Source organism: Anolis sagrei, chromosome 3, assembly GCF_037176765.1.
Source record: "Anolis sagrei isolate rAnoSag1 chromosome 3, rAnoSag1.mat, whole genome shotgun sequence".
Lineage (NCBI taxonomy): Eukaryota > Metazoa > Chordata > Lepidosauria > Squamata > Dactyloidae > Anolis > Anolis sagrei.
Window position 1 is genome coordinate 83,007,358 of NC_090023.1, and position 21,487 is coordinate 83,028,844.

The 21,487-nt window shown below is 41.3% G+C and overlaps 1 long non-coding RNA gene across 1 annotated transcript in view; it reads right to left on the reverse strand.

The window, feature by feature from the left end:
* Nucleotides 1-16,362, reverse strand: part of LOC137096724 (uncharacterized) — a 103,259-nt gene extending 86,897 nt beyond the window's left edge. Inside the window, exon 1 of the long non-coding RNA XR_010909661.1 lies at nt 16,232-16,362. This is a non-coding gene — a long non-coding RNA (uncharacterized lncRNA). The remainder of the gene's footprint in view (nt 1-16,231) is intronic.
* Between the last annotated feature and the right edge of the window lie 5,125 nt (nt 16,363-21,487).

Sequence of the window (21,487 nt, forward strand, 5' to 3'; positions counted from 1 at the left end):
AATTTGTTATAGAAGTGAAACAAAACATTAGAATGAAAGGGTTTTTTAACGCATGTGTGTTTATGTGTGGCTTTTACATGCATATACATACAATTTTGTCACTTTATATCTATAGCGATATCTATATTTTTTCCCAGAGATCGTGTAGAGGAGGCAAGGGGTGAAAATGTTACGAAGCTGCTTTTGGGTCCTGGTGTGTTGGCTGTTGTGTTGTTTTACTCTATAGCCACAGGACATGGAATGAAGGCTCAGTGAAGAAATGTTAAAATGTTAAGTGGTACATATTACTGTTTCTATCCATCACTTCCATACATGTTACATCCTTAGCTGCTGCAAGATCACACAGACAGACTACAAGCAGAGGCATAACACCATTGCTCAGATGATTCATTGGAACTTGTGCCACAAATACCATCGGCCTGTGACAAAGATCTGGTGGAATAACAAGCCGGGAAAAGTTACAGAAATTGAACATGTCAAGCTACTCTGAGACTTTCGAATTCAGACAGACAGAGTTTTGGAGCACAATACTCCTGACCTCACAATTGAGTTAAAAAACAAGGTATGGATTGTTGATGTTGCAATCCCAGGTGATAGCAGGATTGAAGTGAAACAACTGGAAAAGCTGACACAATATGAGGATTTAAAGATTGAACTGCAAAGACTCTGGCACAAGTCAGTCAATGGGGTCCCAGTGGTGATTGGCACACTGGGTGCAGTGCCTAAAGACCTTGGCCTGCATTTAAACACAACCAGTGCTGACAAAATTACCATCTGCCAGCTGCAGAAGGCCACCTTACTGAGATCTGCATGCATTATTCACCGATACATCACACAGTTTTAGACACTTGGGAAGTGTCCGATGTGTGATCCACTACAGCAGCCAGCAAATTGATCTTGTCTGCTGTGGACTCATCTTGTTGTGTTGTTGTAGGTTTTTTCAGGCAATATGGCCATGGTCCAGAGGCATTCTCTCCTTACGTTTTGCCTGCATCTATGGAAAGCATCCTCAGAGGTAGTGAGGTCACTACCTCTGAGGATGCTTGTCATAGATGCAGGTGAAACGTCAGGAGAGAATGCCTCTAGACCATGGCCATATAGCTCGAAAAAACCTACAACAACCCAGTGATTCCGGCCATGAAAGCCTTCGACAATACATTCATCTTGTTGTGTTTCAAATTATATATATATACTAGCTTGGGGACCCGGCGCTGCCCGGGTTATTAGAGAAAGTGTATGCCAAGTTTGGTCTTTATTGGTCTTTGGATAACGGCTGCATTATTTTCAGGAAGTGAGTGAAGGTAGTGCAAGTCCCATCATCCAAAGTCCATCCCCTTTCAAACTGCAGTAGGATGTAGAGTGGATCATGGGGGCTCTGTGTGCCAAGTGTGGTCTTGATTGGTCATTAGAAGAGGGTTGCAGTAATCTTGGGAAGGGAGTGGAGGTACTTGAAGTCCCATCATCCATGGTCTGTCCTCCTCCAAACTGCACCAGGATGTAGAGTGGGTCATTGGAGCTCCATGTGCCAAGTTTAGTCTTGATTAGTCATTGGCGAGGGTCTCAGTGGTCTCAGAAAGTGAGCAAAGGTACTGCAAGTCCCATCATCCATCTCCAAATAACACCAGGACGTAAAGTGGGTCATGAGAGGTCTATGTGCTAAGTTTGGTCTTGATCCGTCATTGGTTGAGGTTTGCAGAGGTCTCAGAATGTGAGTGAAGGTACTGGAAGTTCCATCATCCATGGTCCACCCTTCTCCAAAACTGCAGCAGGATGTAGAGTGGGTCATGGGGGCTCTGTGTGCGAACTTTGGTCTTGATTGGTCATTAGATGAGTTTTGCAGCAGTCTTGGGTAGTAGAGGTACTTGAAGTCCCATCATCCATGGTCTGTCGTCCTCCAAACTGCTCCAGGATGTAGAGTGGGTCATTGAAGCTCCATGTGCCAAGTTTAGTCTTGATGAGTCATTGGCGAGGGTCTCAGTGGTCTCAGGAAGTGAGTGAAGTGACTGCAAGTCCCATCATCCATTGTCAAATTCTTCCAAACCGCACCAGGATGTAGAGTGAGTTATGCGGACTCTCTGTGTAAATTGTGGTCCTGATCCATCATTGTTGGCAGTTATAATGGTCTTAGGAAGGGAGTGCAGGTATTGCAAGTCCCATCGTCCATGGTGCATCCTCCTTCAAACTGCACCTGGATGTAGAGTGCGTCATGGAGACTCAGTGGGCCAAGTTTGGTATTTATTTGTAATTGGATGAGGGTTGCAGTGGTCTGAAGAATTGAGCAATGGTACTGCAAGTCCCATAATCCACGGTCCATCCCCGGCCAAACCACACCAGGACGTAAAGTGGGTCATGAGAGGTCTATGTGCGAAGTATGGTCCTGATCAGTCATTGGATAAGGTTAACAGCGGTCTCAGAATGTGAGTGGTGGTACTGCAAGTCCCATCATCCATGGTTCATACTCCTCCAAACTGCAGTAGGATGTAGAGTGGGTGATGGGGGCTCTGTGTGCCTATTTCGGTCTGTATTGGGAGTGTTCTGACCCAGCCCCCGGCCTTTCCTTTCCTCTCTTTGTCATCTCGGAATGTTGGATTTGAGGCTGGCCAATCAGAGACCATATGCAAATTTCCCTCTGTCATGCCCCGTTTCTGCCATGAACCCTCTTCTCCACCAGGGGCTCCTATTGAAGCTGCCCAATCAGAGACCATATGCAAATAGCACCACAGCGGCAGCCAATCAGAACGCTGCCACATATCCCTCCGCCCTACGTCCGCCGCACTTCCAACGCATACAAACTTTGACTTTTATTATATACTAGCTTGGGGACCCGGCGTTGCCCGGGTTATTAGAGAAAGTGGGTAATGGCGGTTCTGTATGCCAAGTTTGGTCTTTATTGGTCTTTGGATAACGGCTGCATTATTTTCAGGAAGTGAGTGAAGGTACTTGAAGTCCCATCATCCATGGGCCATCCTCCTACAAACAGCAGCAGGATATAGAGTGGGTCATGGGGGCTCTGTGTGCCAAGTTTGGTCTTTATCAGTCATTAGATGAGGGTGGCAGTGGTGTCAGTAAGTGAGTGAAGGTACTGCAAGTCCCATCATCCAAAGTCCATCCCCTTTCAAACTGCAGCAGGATGTAGAGTGGATCATTGGGGCTCTGTGTGCCAAGTGTGGTCTTGATTGGTCATTAGAAGAGGGTTGCAGCAATCTTCGGAAGGGAGTGGAGGTACTTGAAGTCCCATCATCCATGGTCTGTCCTCCTCCAAACTGCACCAGGATGTAGAGTGGGTCATTGGAGCTCCATGTGCCAAGTGTAGTCTTGATTAGTCATTGGCGAGGGTCTCAGTGGTCTCAGGAAGTGAGCAAAGGTACTGCAAGTCCCATCATCCATCTCCAAAGTTTTCCAAACAACACCAGGATGTAACGTGAGTCATGAGAGGTCTATGTGCCAAGTTTGGTCTTGATCCGTCATTGGATGAGGTTTGCAGAGGTCTCAGAATGTGAGTGAAGGTACTGGAAGTTCCATCATCCATGGTCCACCCTTCTCCAAAACTGCAGCAGGATGTAGAGTGGGTCATGGGGGCTCTGTGTGCTAAGTTTGGTCTTGATCAGTCATTGGATGAGGATCACAGCAGTCTTAGAACATGAGTTAAGGTACTGCAAGTTCCATAATCCATAGTCTCCCTCAAACATCACCAGAATGTTGAGTTGGCCATGGGGGCTCCCTGTGCCAAGTTTGGTCTTTCTTGGTATTTGGATGAGTGTCACTGTGGTTTCAGGAAGTGAGTGAAGGTACTGCAAGTCCCATCATCCATTGTCCGTCCTCCTCCAAACAGCACCAGGATGTAGAGTCGCTCATGGGGGTTCTGTGTGCCAAGTTTGGTCTTGATTGGTCATTAGATGAGGGTTGCACCAGTCTTGGGAAGTGAGTGGAGGTACTTGAAGTCCCATCATCCATAGTCTGTTCTCTCCCAAACCTCACCAGAATGTTGAGTTGGCCATGGGGGCTCTGTGTGCCAAGTTTGGTGTCATCAGTCATTGGATGAGGGTCTCAGTGGTTTCACTGAGTGAAGGTACTCTAAGTCCCATTGTCCATGGTGCATCATCCTCCAAACCGTACCAGGATGTAGAGTGCATCATGGAGACCCGGTGTGCCAAGTTTGGTCCTTATCGGAAATTGGATGATGTTTTGCAGTGGTCTCAGGAATTGAGCAAAGGTACTGCAAGTCCCAAAATCCATGCACGATCCACAGTCAAACCTCACCAGGGCATAAAGTTGGTCATGAGAGGTCTATGTGCCAAGTTTGGTGTTGTTCAGTCATTGTTGAGGGTCGCAGCAGTCTCGGAAAGCGAGTAGAGGTACTTCAAGTCCTATCATCCATGGCATGCCCTACTCCAAACCGTATTAGGATGTAGAGTGGGTCATGGGGGCTCTGTGTGCCAAGTTTGGTTTTGTTTGAACATTAGATGAGGCTTGTAGCAGTCTTGGGAAGGGAGTGGAGGTACTTCAAGTCCCATCATCCATGGTCTGTCCTCCTCAAAAGTGCACCAGGATGTAGAGTGGGTCATGGGGACTCTGTTTGCCAAGTGTGGTCTTGATCAGTCATTGGCATGGGTCGCAGTGATCTCAGGAAGTGAGTGAAATGATTGCAAGTCCCATCATCCATTGCCAAATTCTTCCAAACCGCACCAGGATGTAGAGTGGGTCATGCAGGCTCTCAGTGTAAATTGTGGTCGTGATCCATCATTGTTGGCAGTTGTAATGGTCTTAGGAAGGGAGTGCAGGTATTGCAAGTCCCATCGTCCATGGTGCATCCTCCTTCAAACTGCACCTGGATGTAGAGTGCGTCATGGAGACTCAGTGTGCCAAGTTTGGTCTTTCTTGGTAATTGGATGAGGGTTGCAGTGGTCTCGAGAATTGAGCAATGGTACTGCAAGTCCCATAATCCATGGTCCATCCCTGGCCAAACCACACCAGGACGTACAGTGGGTCATGAGAGGTCTATGTGCGAAGTTTGGTCCTGATCAGTCATTGGATAAGGTTAACAGCGGTCTCAGAATGTGAGTGGTGGTACTGCAAGTCCCATCATCCATGGTTCATACTCCTCCAAACTGCAGTAGGATGTAGAGTGGGTAATGGGGGCTCTGTGTGCCTATTTCGGTCTGTATTGGTAGTGTTCTGACCCATCCCCCTTTGGCCTTTCCTTTCCTCTCTTTCTCATCTCGGAATGTTGGATTTGAGGCTGGCCAATCAGAGACCATATGCAAATTTCCTTCTGTCATGCCCCGTTTCTGCCATGAACCCTCTTCTCCACCAGGGGCTCCTATTGAAGCTGCCCAATCAGAGACCATATGCAAATAGCACCACAGCGGCAGCCAATCAGAACGCTGCCACATACATTTCCGCCCTCCCTCCACAATTCCTCTGTCCTATACAAACAAACACTCTTCTTTATCCCCGGCCAAACCACACCAGGATGTACAGTGGGTCATGAGAGGTCTATGTGCGAAGTTTGGAACAGCGGTCTCAGAATGAGTGGTGGTACTGCATGTGCCATCATCCATGGTTCATCCTCCTCCAAACTGCAGTAGGATGTCGAGTGGGTGATGGGGGCTCTGTGTGCTAAGTTTCGTCTGTATTGGGAGTGTTCTGACCCAGCCCCCGGCCTTTCCTTTCCTCTCTTTGTCATCTCGGAATGTTGGAAATGAGGCTGGCCAATCAGAAACCATATGCAAATTTCCTTCTGTCATGCCCCGTTTCTGCCATGAACCCTCTTCTCCACCAGGGGCTCCTATTGAAGCTGTCCAATCAGAGACCATATGCAAATAGCACCACAGCGGCAGCCAATCAGAACGCTGGCACATACACTTCCGCCCTCCCTCCACAATTCCTCTGTCCTATACAAACAAACACTCTTCTTTATTATATACTAGCTTGGGGACCCGGCGCTGCCCGGGTTATTTGAGAAAGGAATTGGGTCTCAAGGTTGGTGTTTATCAGTTATTTATATGGCTTACAGTGGTCTTAGGAAGTTAGTGAAGGTACTGCGAGTCCCATCATCTGTGGTCCTCCAAACTGCACCAGAATGGAGAGTGGGTCATGAGGGCCCTGTGTGCCAAGTTTTGTTCTTGCTCAGTCATTGGATGAGGGTCACAGTGGTCTCAGAAAGTGAGTTTAGGTACTGCAAGTCCCATCCTCCATAGTCTGTTCTCCCCCAAACCTCATTTGAATGTTGAGTTGGCCAAGGGGGCTCTCTGTACCAAGTTTGGGCTTTATTGGTATTCGTATAAGTGTCGCTGTGGTTTCAGGGAGTAAGTGAAGGTACTTGGAGTCCCATCATCCATCGTCCGTCCTCCTTCAAACAGCATTGGGATGTAGAGTGGATCATGGGTGCTCTGTGTGCCAAGTTTGGTTTTGATCGGACATTAGATGAGGGTTGCAGCAGTCTTGGGAAGGGAGTGGAGGTACTTGAAGTCCCATCATCCATGGTCTGTCCTCCTCGAAAGTGCACCAGGATGTAGAGTGGGCAATAGGGACTATGTGTGCCATATTTGGTCTTGATCAGTCATTGGCGAGGGTCTCAGTGGTCTCAGGAAGTGAGTGGTGACTGCAAGTCCCATCATCCATTGTCAAATTCTTCCAAACCGCACCAGGATGTAGAGTGGGTCATACGGGCTCTCTGTGTAAATTGTCGTCCTGATCCATCATTTTTAGCAGTTGTAATGGTCTTAGGAAGGGAGTGCAGGTATTGCAAGTCCCATCGTCCATGGTGCATCTTCCTCCAAACTGCACCAGGATGTAGAGTGTGTCATGGAGACTCAGTGTGCCAAGTTTGGTCTATCGGTAACTGGATGAGGGTTGCAGTGGTCTCAAGAATTGAGCAAAGGTACTGCAAGTCCCATAATCCATGGTCCATCTCCCGCCAAACCACACCAGGACGTAAAGTGGGTCATGAGAGGTCTATGTGCCAAGTTTGGTCCTGATCAGTCATTGGATGAGATTAACAGCGGTCTCAGAATGTGAGTGATGGTACTGCAATTCCCATCATCCATGGTTGCAGTAGGATGTCGAGTCGGTCTTGCAGGCTCTGTGTCCCAAGTGTGGTCTGTATTGGTAATTTTCTGACCCAGCCCCCTCTGGCCTTTTCCTTTCCTCTCTTGGTCATCTCGGAATCTTGGAATTGAGGCTGGCCAATCAGAGACCATATGCAAATTTCCTTCTCATGTCCCCGTTTCTGCCATGAACTCTTTTCTCCACCAGGGGCTCCTATTGAAGCTGGCCAATCGGAGACCATATGCAAATAGCACCACAGCGGCAGCCAATCAGAACGCTGGCACATACTCCTCCCGCCACACTTTTGTCCTCCGCATACAAGTTTTGACTTTTATTATATACATAGATAGATATAGATATATAGATATATATATATATATATATATATATATATATATATATATAAATGCTCTGTGCATAGTGAGTACCTTAAAAACAAAAGAACCAATGAGCGAAATCACACCAAATTTGGCAACAAAATGTCTCACTACACAAGGAGTGACCATCAATCAAAAAATTATGATTTTGTCATTTGGGAGTTGTAGTTGCTGGGATTTATAGCTCACCTACAATCAAAGAGCATTCTGAACTCCACCAACGATCAAATTGAACCAAACGTGGCACACAGAACTCCCATGACCAACAGAAAATACTGGAAAGGTTTGGAGGGCATTGACCTTGAGTTTGGGAGTTGTAGTTCACCTACATCCAGAGAGCACGGTGGACTCAAACAATGATGGATCTGGACCAAATTTGGAATGAATATTCAATATGCCCAAATATAAACACAGATGGAGTTTGGGGGAAATAGACCTTGACATTTGGGAGTTGTAGTTACTGGGATTTATAGTTCACCTACAATCAAGGAGCATTCCAAACCTCACCAACGATGGAATTGGGCCAAACATCCCACACAAAACCCCCATGACCAACAGGAAATACTGTGTTTCCTGGTGGTCTTTGGTGACCCTTCTGACTCCCCCCTGGTGACCCCCCCCCTTGGTGTATTGACTTCCCAGGTTGGAAATGCTGCCTTAAGGCCATCCAGTCCAGCTCCCTTCACCAAGCCAACAAAACAAAGCCCTCCTGACAAAGGGCCATCCAGCCATTCACACACACACATATATGTATATGATAGATGCAGTATCAAAGATTTCAAAGGGATCCCTAAAGAAGGACAATGATATGTTACATGTTATGATTTGAAATGACTGTCTCAAACCATTGAAGTCTGGTTCTCTCTTCAGACTAACAATGGTTGCCTCGTTTTTTAATATAGTGGATAACTCCCATGTTACAGCAGCTCCACTGCCTGCCGATCCACTTCCGGGTAAATACAAAGTGCAGGTTATTACCTATAAAGCCTAAATTTTTAATTGCTCGTTTTAATTGTTTTGTTTTTTTTAAAAAAACCCAACAACCTGCTATTTATCTCTATTTTGTTTTTTTTGTAAGCCACCCGAATCCCTTCGGGTAGAGAAGGCGGGTTATAAATAAAGTTATTATTATTATATCTAGAATGTAGTGCAATAATGTATTTCAGCATTTCTTTTGACAAATATGAGGACTAGAAACTTGAAATTGAGAGTTATGCATGACATTTCAAAGAGTACAGTAGACCTTTGAGGTTTTATGAGTTTCATGTTTTAAATGAAGATTGATCAGTTGCGTAATATTTTACTGTAAGCCCTTAAATAACTTGTTTTATACCTCTAGGAAGTCTTGTATGTCTTTAATGTTATAAATGGTTTTTGCCAGAGAGAAGAGACCACAATAAACCAGAAGAAATTCTCTCTTTCTCCTGTGATCAACATTTACTCCAGAAACATTTTTCTCTCTTACTGAGCAGAGACCTGAGACAAGAGGATGTCATACTGTGTGCAATTGCCCATCCATCATGTGAGTTAAGATCTATCCACTCCCAGTATTTTGACTCCTCATCACTCATATGATAAGCTCCCAATTTAGATAAATGAACTACAAAATTATTTTAAAGTTAAAATTGTCCTTACAGATTTTTTTTAAAAAAATGTTGTTACTATCTTTTTGAGCTTTGTAGTATTGCATGCACACTTTTGCAAACTACATTATTTAATCAGCGATGGCCAGCAAATGATAAGTTCTCACATATAGAGAACCTGAACACACAGAGCACAATGTTGAGATCTGCCCTGAAGAAAAATGAGCATACTTTTCCCTCTCTGTCTTGCTCTCTGTAGATTACTTATCTAGTAGGAATAGGAGAAGAGATGGCATATTGCCTCATTTGGAGTCGATAGGTTGTATTTCAAGCACTTGGTGGCACAGGTAATAAAATGCACAAGCTTTTAAAAGTCTGTACATCAAGGAAGAAATAAAGAAAAAGTAGAGTGTCTTTCAGTAAAGCCTATCATTCTGTTCCTTCTTAAAAAATAGTCTTTAAAACAAGCGCAACTATTAGAATCATAGTGTTCAAAGAGACCACATGGGCCATCTAGTCCTACCCTCGGCCATGCAGAAAAAGCACAATCAAAGTACCCCTGACAATGCACACAAAGACAAATTAGATACATTACATTATAATCTTAATGTTCAAACTCAATTTGGATTCTCTCTGGAAGTCATGTTATTCTTCCTGTTATTCCAAAGTATTAAAAAGCATCCTGAATTCTTCTTACTTTTAAAACTTTTAAAACATTACTATTTTTTCAACTACTACACATATTGTAAACTGTTCTAATTCCTACTACAGAGAAGCCGCATATGAGGCAAGCATCAGTGCTGCTAATAATCAAGCAGAAACAAATCAATTTGGAGCTCATACAGGACATTCTGTAGACTATGAAGAGTGATCTCAACTTCCTCAATACAATGATAGCTGGCAGTGAGTCCTAGGTTTGTGGGTAAGACCCAGAAACCAAGTTACAGTCATCAGAATGGAAGCGTCCAACATCCCCAAGACCAAAAACGGCAATGTCAAAGTCATGCTGACCATTTTCTTTGACTCCAGTGGCATGGTTCATTATGTACCACACAGTACAACCATCATCAACGAGTACTACCAAGAGGTTCTGTGTCACCTTTGTAATGCTTTGAGACGCAAACAACCTGACACATGGGCAGAGGGCAATTGGCAGCTCCATAATAATAATGCACCCACTTATTCTTCACATTTGATTAGAGTTTTCTGGACAAACACAGCACATGCTAACCATTTTCTTTGATTCCAGTGGCATGGTTCATTATGCACCATACAGTACAATCATCACCAACGATTATTAGCAGCATTGGCATGAACTTTGCTGAGATTCTCTTGAAGTCCAAATTCTCAGTAAGAATGGAATGAGCGAATCCAACACTGATGCTTGCCTCATATGTGGCTTCTCTGATACTGATTTGACAATCCTGCATCACCAGGTCAATGACAATCTCATTTCTGGATATTCCTCACTCATAGGCTGTCTGTTGGCGACTGACTGCTTCTGTAAGCCGGAAGAAATTCAAGCATGAGCATTAGAATTGCCTATGTACGTGCACCAATGCCTCCCTAACTTCATTTGTTTATGCACAAAAATTATGGTTGGATACTTTTTGAACACACCTTATAAAATTGTCGACCACCATCACTCAAGAATCAAGGTGTCTTCAAGAAATTAATTTTTCCCATCTCTGAAGTCAAACCGGGGAGATAGGACATAATATAAATAAAATTGTATATTATTATTATTATTATTATTATTATTATTACCTTGCTGGAGGGACTCAACTTGAACACTCCAACACCCAAGTGGTTACCAAAGAGAGGAAGGCAACAAGCCAAAATTCTAATATAATATAGGGATCCTAAAGCCAAATGTAACCCTATTTGTTTCTCCCAATCTGTCAAATAAACAGGACCTGAACATCAGTAATTCCTAGACTTCTGAACCTCGTGAATCAATAAAGGCTAAGGTCTTTCTGAAAATCACACCCAATTTGGCACAATAGGCATTTTAAGAAAACTAATGGATCATTTCAGAATATGTTTTATTGTGGAAAAGAAGATGTCTGTATATGTTTGTGGCAGTTGGATGTGAAAGCTAAGGAAGAGATATCAAAATCCATCTCCTTAATGGAAAAACAAACGCAGGCAACTCACTTTCAGTTTGACAGCATTTTCTTTACTGTACAAAATGGGAATTAATGTATCATCTTTACCATCTCCCACATTCATATGGTGAAAAGACATATAAGCTGAAACTGCAAAAGTAAAGGATTGCAGAATCACAGTTTCATGAGCTTGCAAAGTAGTTTTCAGGCTTTTTTGGAATGGTGTTTATGTATCTCTCATTGTGTTTGATTTTTTAAAAATAAATTGTTTAAAAAGTAAGGTTCATATTCTATATTAATTTTGTATATGCTTTTCATGATCCAAGTAATGAAAAGTGTTTTGAGTGCAGAAGCGTTTTCCATTATTCCTCTGTCTACTTCTTGGCAGAAGAAGGGTCAATGTGAGAACCTATGCAACAGCTACCAAATTAGAATTCAGTACTTAACTATTCATCATTTATTTAACATTGAATTAAGGAAACAGAAACAAGGCTGGACTCCTGTGGTTATTTTCAACTAGAATAGGTCCATTGAATTCATGGAACTTGCCTACGTGTTGACTTTCCAAGTCCCCATTAATTCAGTGCATCTACCATATTTGGGACTAGTGATTATTAGAGCAAAAAACCCTTAATCCCTCTTACATGTTTTATGTTCTGTGGCATAGATCAATGTAGCAATCACATTTTGATTTTTTTTTGTGGTGGCTTTTGTACTGGGTAATTGATTTGTCACACTATTTACTGATGCAGAGGTGTGTGAAATCATTGAGTCAGAGTGGGTTTTAGCAGTCATCTAGTCCACTGCTTCTTAAACTTAGGGTCCTGGTCCCAAATGGGCTCTCCCTTCACTCAATGTTAGTGTCACAAAATGGCAATAGTAAAAGGTTTCTGAATGCCACCCATTTACACAAATCTGTTAGCAACAACATACAGTACAGGGGATCCCGCAGAAAACACTTCAGCTTTAGTCCATAAAAAGGAAAATCAGTCTATTTAGCAAATACTGATTTATTAACAGTAAATGTTTGATTTTATACCTATGATCACATACACATTTCTCGGATGTAAAGGGGTAACAAAGTTTTAGAAGACCTGATCCAGTCCAATCCATTACTCATGCAACAAAGTATGATGAGATGTGGTGTAGTTCATCCTATTACCAGTCTTAGAAGGCATGAAACTGATGTTTGACACAGAAGTGCAAAACAAACAACTTACTTTCCTAGTCCCAAATGTAGCAGCCTAGTGCAATGGCTATCTGTGGAATCCTCAACACTACCATTTGGTAGATGGGATGTTTTTCTTTTTAAGATGAAAGGACATGAGGACTGCAACATTTTATGGCTTGTCACCTTGGTGTAGTTATAGACACAAGTATATAACAGCCTGTCTGTCGGATCTGAAAGGCCTTAAAAATCTTTTCAAGTTGCTTATGTCACAGAATGATTCACAGCACAGGCAGAACACTGTAAAAAGGGCAGAGTATTCTCTTCCCAGCCCCCATATACACAAACGTTAATGTGCTCAGTGCCAATGGGTTTTGCAGATATTTCTCTCACAATAAAATGTTAGAGTAGTTTTTTTAAAAAAAAAAAACATGCAGTGAAGTCTATATGGTACATTTCAAACCTTTCCCACCCTTCCTCATCCATCTTAAATACTGTTGCAATCCAGACATTGAAACTGACATAATAGACTTTTCTTGGAAAAGAGAACTCTAACTTTGCTATTAACTGCTGCATAGTTCCAGATATCTGTGTTTTCTGTGGTTATTCAGCTGTAGTTAGTATTGCTGTGTTTATTGAGCGGTGTGAATAAAATGCATTACACAAGCACAGAGGCTGTCTTTTACCCCACAGTTGCATCTACACTGTACAATTAATGCATTTTGACACTACTTTAATTGCCATGGCTCTATTCTATCGAATCATGGGAATTTTAGTTTCACAAGATCTGTAGCCTTCTCTGTTAAAGAGTACTGGTGCCTCACCAAACTACAAATCCCAAGTTTCCATAGCATTGATCCATGGCAGTTAAAGTGGTGTTAAATTTCATTAACATTGAAACATTAAAATTGCAATGCAGAACAGACTGCAAATGGCTCTGAGCTGATTTAAAGGCTAGTCCTTGTCTTAAATTATTTGCTGATGAAATAATAGCTCTCATTTTTAAAACAATGAGAAACAACTAATAGGAATTCAGAATGGGTTTACTGGCCACCTTAATTAAAACAGATGCAGATAATAAAGAGATATCTACAAGACGGTTGTGCAGAATAAGCTGCTTGGATTTGTTTAAAAACAAACATGGCATTTTAGGAGCTTCATTTTCCCAGACAATTAGAGTACAGTGCAATGAGAATCAATAATGGGCATGAATTATTATCAGTAATAGAGCAAGAAGGAGACATAGCCACTTTAATGTATAAACTGCAATTATCAAGGTTGATATGGACAATTATTTTAATATTCCTGTCTGCATCTTGAAAACTCATGTTATGAGAGCCAATTTTGGCATATTAGAATGTTTGTTAGCTCTTTTAAAATGTACACTTGACAGTGCAAAACCTAAAGTGTTTTATTTGTTTTAAAAGAGGCAAGAGGCATTACAGACTATGCAATTATAGTTCTATAGTTCCACTTTAACACCTACTGAACATCCTTAGTAGTCCTGGGATCTGCAATATTTAGAATTCTCACCCAGCCAGAGAGCTCTAGTGGCTTACCATACTATAAATACCAGGATTGCATGGGAGTTTATGTTACAGTGTGTAATTTTGTAAAGTGCTCCTTGCCTTTTTCACCTGTGTTGAGAGCATTGGGTAGAAAAAGGAAGTGTCCAACACATATTCGAGAGCATTGTAACAACTTTAGTAGACTGCCTAGTCCTGCCATATGTTTTGAGCCTCCCTACAAGATTTTTTAAACATTTTATATATTATGTACTCTGGTGCTATGGAATTTGATTATCTTGGGGAAAGGAATTATCTGCCATACTTCTGTAGTTCCATACAGGGGTGGGCAACCATGGGGTTGGCAATCTTCCCCACCAAAAGCTATGTTTGCTGTTCCAGATGGGAGATGTGGGCCCCTTCCTACTTTACTTTCAAATTATTTGAACTCTGACATTACTCTTTCTGGTGCCATGGGAAAAGAATAATGGCAAAATGATTACAGGTGTTTGCAGTATTGCCTAGCTAGATGAATAAGATATTGTGTGTATTTATCTGCTGGCTCTCAGTCTTGGATTACTACGTTTTTATGTTTAACATCCCAACGATAATTTGATTTTGAAAATATAAACCATTGGGCCACACTTCCTATTAAAAAGGAAAGCATCAATAAACACTTGGGAGAAAGTTGAATCCAAGTTGCCACACTGAATTAATAATTTGAAGGGGCGGGGGGAGGTCTGAACTACCACATCATACATTAGTGTTGTTTGCAGTTTTCTGCACCATCTATCTTCTGATTCTTCTGGAAAATGTTCTTCTCATTGTGACAGTTCTTTTGGGTCTGTCCCTTGGATTAACAAAAAGTAATCACAAGAAAAAGAGCAAGTTAAATTCCACAGTCCTGTTACCTGATTGTCTCAGAGGACTGAAACTAGAGGAATGTGGCTGATGGATATAGAACCAATTTTCTAACTAAGATTGGGGTTTCCACTTCATAAAATCTAATGGAAGCAATGTGGGAATGTCTCATTAGTAGTTCCATGAACGTATTTGGAACTTGCTGTCTGAGAGTGATGAGCAAGTAGATAAAGCCAAGAGTAGACTTTTTAGTCTTCCTGTGTTTTATGTGGAAGTAATTTACTGCTCTCTTTAATTTGTTGTGGAATGTAATTAAAGACTGTTTTAGAATATGGAAAATAAGCGTGGTCTCCCTGGAATTCTGTCAGCACTTCAGAATAAGACAGTTATGTTCACCTTTATTTATGTTCTCATATATATATGCTATAAAATCTCCAGGTTTCCTGACTTAGCAAAGCCTAAGTGGCTGAACAAGATATACCTTGTGTCAGCTGTTTAAGCTCATTTAGTCTGATAGAATGCTCCAGTACTATATCATTATACTGTCCACCTTTTCTGTATTATTGTAGGTGAAATAACTAACAATGTGAAAAAGTTCCCCTGCAAACTAAACTCACAATAGCTTAATTCTTTAAATGTAAAAATTGTACAAATATGAACATATCTCTGGTTTGGAGCTGGCAAGAGGAGAACCTTGCTCTTAGCTATTTTTTTTTATTGAAGACTATGTTTAGAATAATTTTATGCCCACCCACACTTTTTTGCCAGTGCTCTCATGTTCTCCTGTTTGTCCTGGAATTGAGGGAACAGTGGGAAATAACAAATCTAAGAACCTGCAACATTTCTTATCAGTCTGTGTCTAGTCAAATGGTTTAGTGGCAAATTTTGAGACATTGGACCCTCATTGTGATAGTGACAATGGCAACCATCCCAAAAATAGTCCTCAAATGGAAACAGATGTTTTGATCTGTCTCAAAACACTTTATTTCTAGGAGCTATAATCTTCAGTAGCAGTAAAAGTAATGTATCTTGCTCACTTGAGACCAAGATTATTACTGGGATTGCTCATAATACATTGTTGTATGCAAATCCATTTCCATTCCATCTGCTATGGATATTGCAACTAATCTAATTGGAAATTAGGAAGTACTGAGGGGGGAGCCTACTAATCAAAGCAGTCCCAGTTCTTTGATCCTGTGAGCCAGTATTGTTTATCTTGTCAGATCAAAGGTTTTCTTCTTACAAAACTGTCTTAATCTTGCTAATACCTTTTCTTCTGTGCCATCTCCATTGGTAGTTCCAGTTATGTAAAATCAGATTAGTATTAAAAGTAGCATTGCATCCAGTGTTTTCCTATTTATAAGCAGCTGGTCTTTAAATGCGGAATTGCATTTATTTCATTTTTTTTTAAAAAAAGTCATACATAGAAGTAGGCAAGACAGAAGGACTGGAATCATAGTAGGTGCGAAAGAGAAAATCACCCTTCCCATGTGCTGTTTTCTCCTCCCCCTGTGGCTTTAGCTTTTAGATTATAGTTCAAATGCAGTTTTTTTATAAGTCAGATGTGAAGAACCCTTACTTTAGTTACAGCCAGGATGCAGGGCCAGGAAAAGCCTGTAAGCCTAGAAAGATAGGGAATGGGCAAGGCGAAGCATCAGTAGCCATTTTGGAGAAGGGAGACACCACCTTGAGTGTAGTTCAGGCATTAGAGTGTAGGCATTAGACTGCAGGAAATGGCCAGGATTGGTGTAGAGAAAGGGGTCGGAGTTTAAGAAAAATTGAGAGGAAAAAAGGAGCGTTTTAAAATCCCGAGGAGAGAGTTGGAGTTGGGAGTTAGAGAGATCAGTTGTAATTTGGAAAGCAGTGAAGATTTAGGAAGAAGTCTAACTTAGAAATAGATTCAGATAGTGACTTCAGAAGAAGGATCATTTCTAGACAGACCCTGTGTAGTGGGCTGTTTTTAGGGAAGAATCTAATTTAGGAGAAGATATAAATTATCAGTTTGAAAGTTATGACTGGAACTTAATTCAAGCACTGTATGATTTTTAACAAAACCAGTAAGCATTCTGTACCTGAAGATTTTCAAGATTGTTTATTAAATGTTTCATTCTATTTTTACTACCACAGACTGTGTGTGAATACTTTAGATAAGCATTTAATCTCTCTGAAAAATAAACTGCATTATAACACAAAAGGTTGTGTTACTAGGTTTCCTCAATTCTAAAAGTAGAAAAGCATCAGCCAAGCAGAAGAAACAGTTTCAGCAATTCTCAGTCATCAGAAATTATATAGCCATAACTTACTCAGTTTATGTTTCTCCCTATTAGACCTAAGAAGATTTCTTTCCTGAGTAAAAAGAGCCTAATAATCCGGTTTAGCCCTTAACAATTGGTGGCCGCTTTACACATTGGTGTCTATCAATTGAACGGTGATCGTTACATTTTGGTTTGCAGCATTTTATATTTGGTCTGTGAATCTCTATAATTTGATTTGGCAGCTGGTGAAATCCATTCTTGATCCGGAATATAATATTGGTGGCAGCTTGAGTGAATGTTTGGCCAAAACCTTATAGTTTGAACAGTCATTTGATCGATCGGTCCTTTATAATTTGATATCATGCTCTTCTTAAATCAAGATCTTAATAACCCTTGATAGAAAGAAATCAAGATTTCTGTGTAGGATAGGTCAATGTGATACAACAAAAGAGCATTCATTTCCAGGACACTTTTCTTCACAAACATGGTTACATTTTCCTCGAAAAATCATGTCCCAGGGTCTTTGTTTAGTTAACCAAGCACAATATGTTGTGAAATTATGGCCACAAAGTGTCTTCCTATTATGGAGAGAATTGTTGATAGCGGGCTCCATGTTAATAATAGATATATGTTTCTAATTCCAGTAAGACACTCTCATAGGGTTCCCATATCCCAGAGTTCTCCTTCTTCAATCTCACTTCTCCTGATCGAGCCCTTTAAATCAATTCCAGAAACTTTTACATCAGAGCGTTGGAAAATACTCCCTATGCAAAAGTGTTAGCTGACTCTTCTGCAAACCCCACTAGGAGTTTTCTGACTGGAGTGTTATTTTTTGGGTTCTCTTCTAAGCTAACTGAACATGATCAATAGGAGGAGTTCTTGTCTTTTGAAACATTCTTGAGAGATCAAAGATGGAAAAGTAGGCAGGGACAGCTCAAGGTTGACTTGGGAGGTAACATGACAATCAGAAGAGCAGGAAAACTGAAGGCAGGGTGAAGAAATACTGTGATTCTAAAGTATATATTTTTGAAAGCCAAGAGCAAGTAATTGGTTTCGCATTATTACAGTTTTTTGGATGCAGTTCTAAAACATGTTCAACATCTCTAATTGGCAGCAAATCCCAGTGAATTAATTGACTGGGTTTTCCAGGAGCTGTTTCATCCTGACTCCGCTGTGCAAGTTGGACCTCAGTGGGAATCTGTCCTTTAAAAGAGGAGAGCAGCAATTACAGCATGATGTAGGATGATTAGGTGCCCAGATATTTGGAATTTTTTATACTGCATTGTTTATATTTGTAAACAAATAGAAGGCAATTTATTTTTAATCCTTTGGACAATTAATTCCTACCCATAAATGGAGGTGGGCTCTCCTTTTTCTGTGATCTTGGCCAGATCTATGCATCTATGTATCTGTTTACAAAAAGGTGGAGCATGTAAAATATTGGTTGTATGAATGGATGGGACTGGTAATAGCTAAGACGACGTTTATTGGCATGGAAACTGGCTGATTGGCATGATTAATGATGGATGCTACATTTATATTAACAGCTGTCTGACCATCTTATTGGTTTTACTCACATCCTTTCATATACCTTATATAATTAAATTTCAGACTTCTAGGAGGAAAGGTGAAAGAGAAAGATGGTTGGTCATTCATCTGTTTCAAAAATATTAGATCCTAACAACTGTTAGTGGACAAAAGCCAAACCTGGCAAGCAACTAATCATACATACCTAGCTACTTGTAATTCATCGTTTGTTTTTTTCATTCATAGAGTCCATACCTATATAATATAGTCCATACCCATATTATATTGATTGAAAATTCAATTTTGCACTCGTGACACCTTTCCACCCCAGAAATGTTTTCATGACCCCAGGTATATAGATATATAAAATAGGTATAAAAATCAAACATTTTAATACCTTCTGGCAAACAAGCTAGTCAAATGTGAGCTAGGCAAAACTACGGTTAGGTGGATCTGTAATTGATTAAGTGAATGAACCCAAAGGGTGCTCACCAATGCTTCCTCTTCATCCTGGAAAGAAGTGACAAGTGGAGTGTTGCAGGGGTCTGTCCTGGGCCCAGTCCTGTTCAACATCTTTATTATTTATTTATTTATTTACTTTGCTTATATACCGCTGTATCTCAAGCCCGAAGGCGACTCACAGCGGTTCACAAACAGTAAAAACAGTAGAAACAGCACTGGTTCCATACAACATATAACAATTGACTTAACACATTATCCATAAATTACCAATAAGCAATTACAATGCACAATTATTACAAAAAAACAACCGTACCCAATCTTCTCATCATCCAAGCATAGTCCAGGTTCGTCGTCCATTGTTCCATTCCTATGTTCCATTACCAGATTGCACTAAATTACTCAAACGCCTGCACAAACATCCAGGTCTTCACCTTTTTGCGGAATACCATTAGAGATGGTACTAGTCTAATGTCCGTAGGAAGGGCGTTCCACAGCCGAGGAGCCACCACCGAGAAGGCCCTATCCCTCGTCCCCGCCAGCCGAGCTTGAGAAGCAGGCGGGATCGAGAGCAGGGTCTCTCCGGAAGATCTCAAACTCCTGGTGGGTTCATAGGCAGAGATGCGGTCAGATAGGTAGCTTGAGCCGGAACCGTTTAGGGCTTTAAAGGCCAACGCCAGCACTTTGAATTCAGCCCGGTAGCAGATCGGTAGCCAGTGGAGTTGGCGCAACAGGGGGGTTGTATGCTCCCTGCGCTCCGCTCCTGTTAAAATCATGGCTGCCGAGCGTTGGACTAGTTGGAGCTTCCGAGCTGTCTTAATGACTTAGATGAAGGGTTAGAAGGCATGATCATCAAGTTTGCAGATGACACCAAATTGGGAGGGACGGCCAATACCCCAGAAGACAGGAGCAGAATTCAAAACGATCTCAACAGATTAGAGAGATGGGAGAAACCTAACAAAATGAAGTTCAACAGTGACAAATGCAAGATCCTCCACTTAGACAGAGAAAAATGAAATGCAAAGATAAGAATGGGGGATGCCTGGCTCGACAGCAGTACATGTGAAAAAGGTCTTGCAGTTCCCATGGACAACAAGTTAAACATGAGCCAACCATGTCATGCGGTGGCAAAAAAAAAAACGCCAATGGGATTTTGGTCTGCATAAATAGGAGTATAGTATCTAGTTCCAGGAAAGTCATGCTACCCTTCTATTCTGCCTTGGTCAGAACACACCTGGAATATTGTGTCCAATCCTGGGCACAGCAATTGAAGGGAGATGTTGTCAAGCTAGAATGTGTGCAGAAGAGAAGGCTGAGAGGTGACATGATGGCTATCTATAAATATGTGAAGGGAAGTCATAGGGAGGAGACTAGGATGCGGAACAATGGCTTCAAATTACAGGAAAGGAGATTCCATCTGAACATCAGGAAGAACTTCCGAACTGTGAGAGCTGTTCAGCAGTGGAACTCTCTGCCCCGGACTGTGGTGGAGACCCTTCTTTGGAGGCTATTAAACAGAGGCTGGATGGCCATCAGTCAGGGGTGCTTTGAATGAAATTTTCCTGCTTCTTGGCAGGGTATTGGACTGGATGACTACGAGGTTTCTTCCCCCTCAATGATTCTGACTTGCTGATAGTAAACCAGCATTTGTAAAGCTTGCTAAACAGGTTGATTTTCCTTTTTATGAAGTGCAGCTGAAGCGTTTTCTGCAGAGTCCACTGTAAACACTGCATATTGTTGCTAAAAGCCACTACGGATGTCATTGCACGTAGAATTTTCCTCATTTCTACACACTTTAAAATCACAGTTCCGCTGTGGTGATCACATGACACAAAGCTTCTTCCAGGGGTCGCCCATTGGACCCTGTTTTTAGAGTTAGTAAAAATGCAGTTTTCGGAGCTGGGTATCTATCAGTTCTACTTGTCTCTACGCATGCTGAGACAGAGAAGGAGGTACAGTAATAGAAAAATTACTATATTGAAATCAAATCTAATACTTTTTAAATTTTTATTTGGTATGCGTTGGAGAAGAGGTAGTCCCATACGGCGAATATATACCAAACTCTAGATTTTAACTGGAAAAGTTGGGGGTCATCTTATACGCCCAGTTGTCTTATATGCCGGAAAATACAGTAGTTTATGAGGACTAACCCTTTGAAGGTAAGTTTTCTTTTTTATACTTTTAAAAATGACATTCCAAATTTACACAGCCTTGATTATTCAAGGAATTGACAGTATCCTCTTTTTCTTTCAAAGTAAATTTTAAGGGAGAGAAAACAAATACCCTTTGGGCACAGTTTAGTAGAGAAATGGCTGTTTCAGTAGAGAAATGGGCAGAACGCCAGTAGCAGGTTCAATTTTAACCATTTTTCCTTCTTCTGCAAACCACATATTTTCTTTGTTGAAAAATCTGTACCCCATAGTAAGAAGATGGAGTGTATTTCAACATGTTTATAATGCTGATATGCTATATGTTGTGTACTACAATTTCCATTATCCCCTCAATCTGTTTTTTGAGTGTAATTATTATTACTGCTCCAGATGATCCGTTTTATAAGAACATGGATGAGCATGGAACACTATGATAAGAGTTTG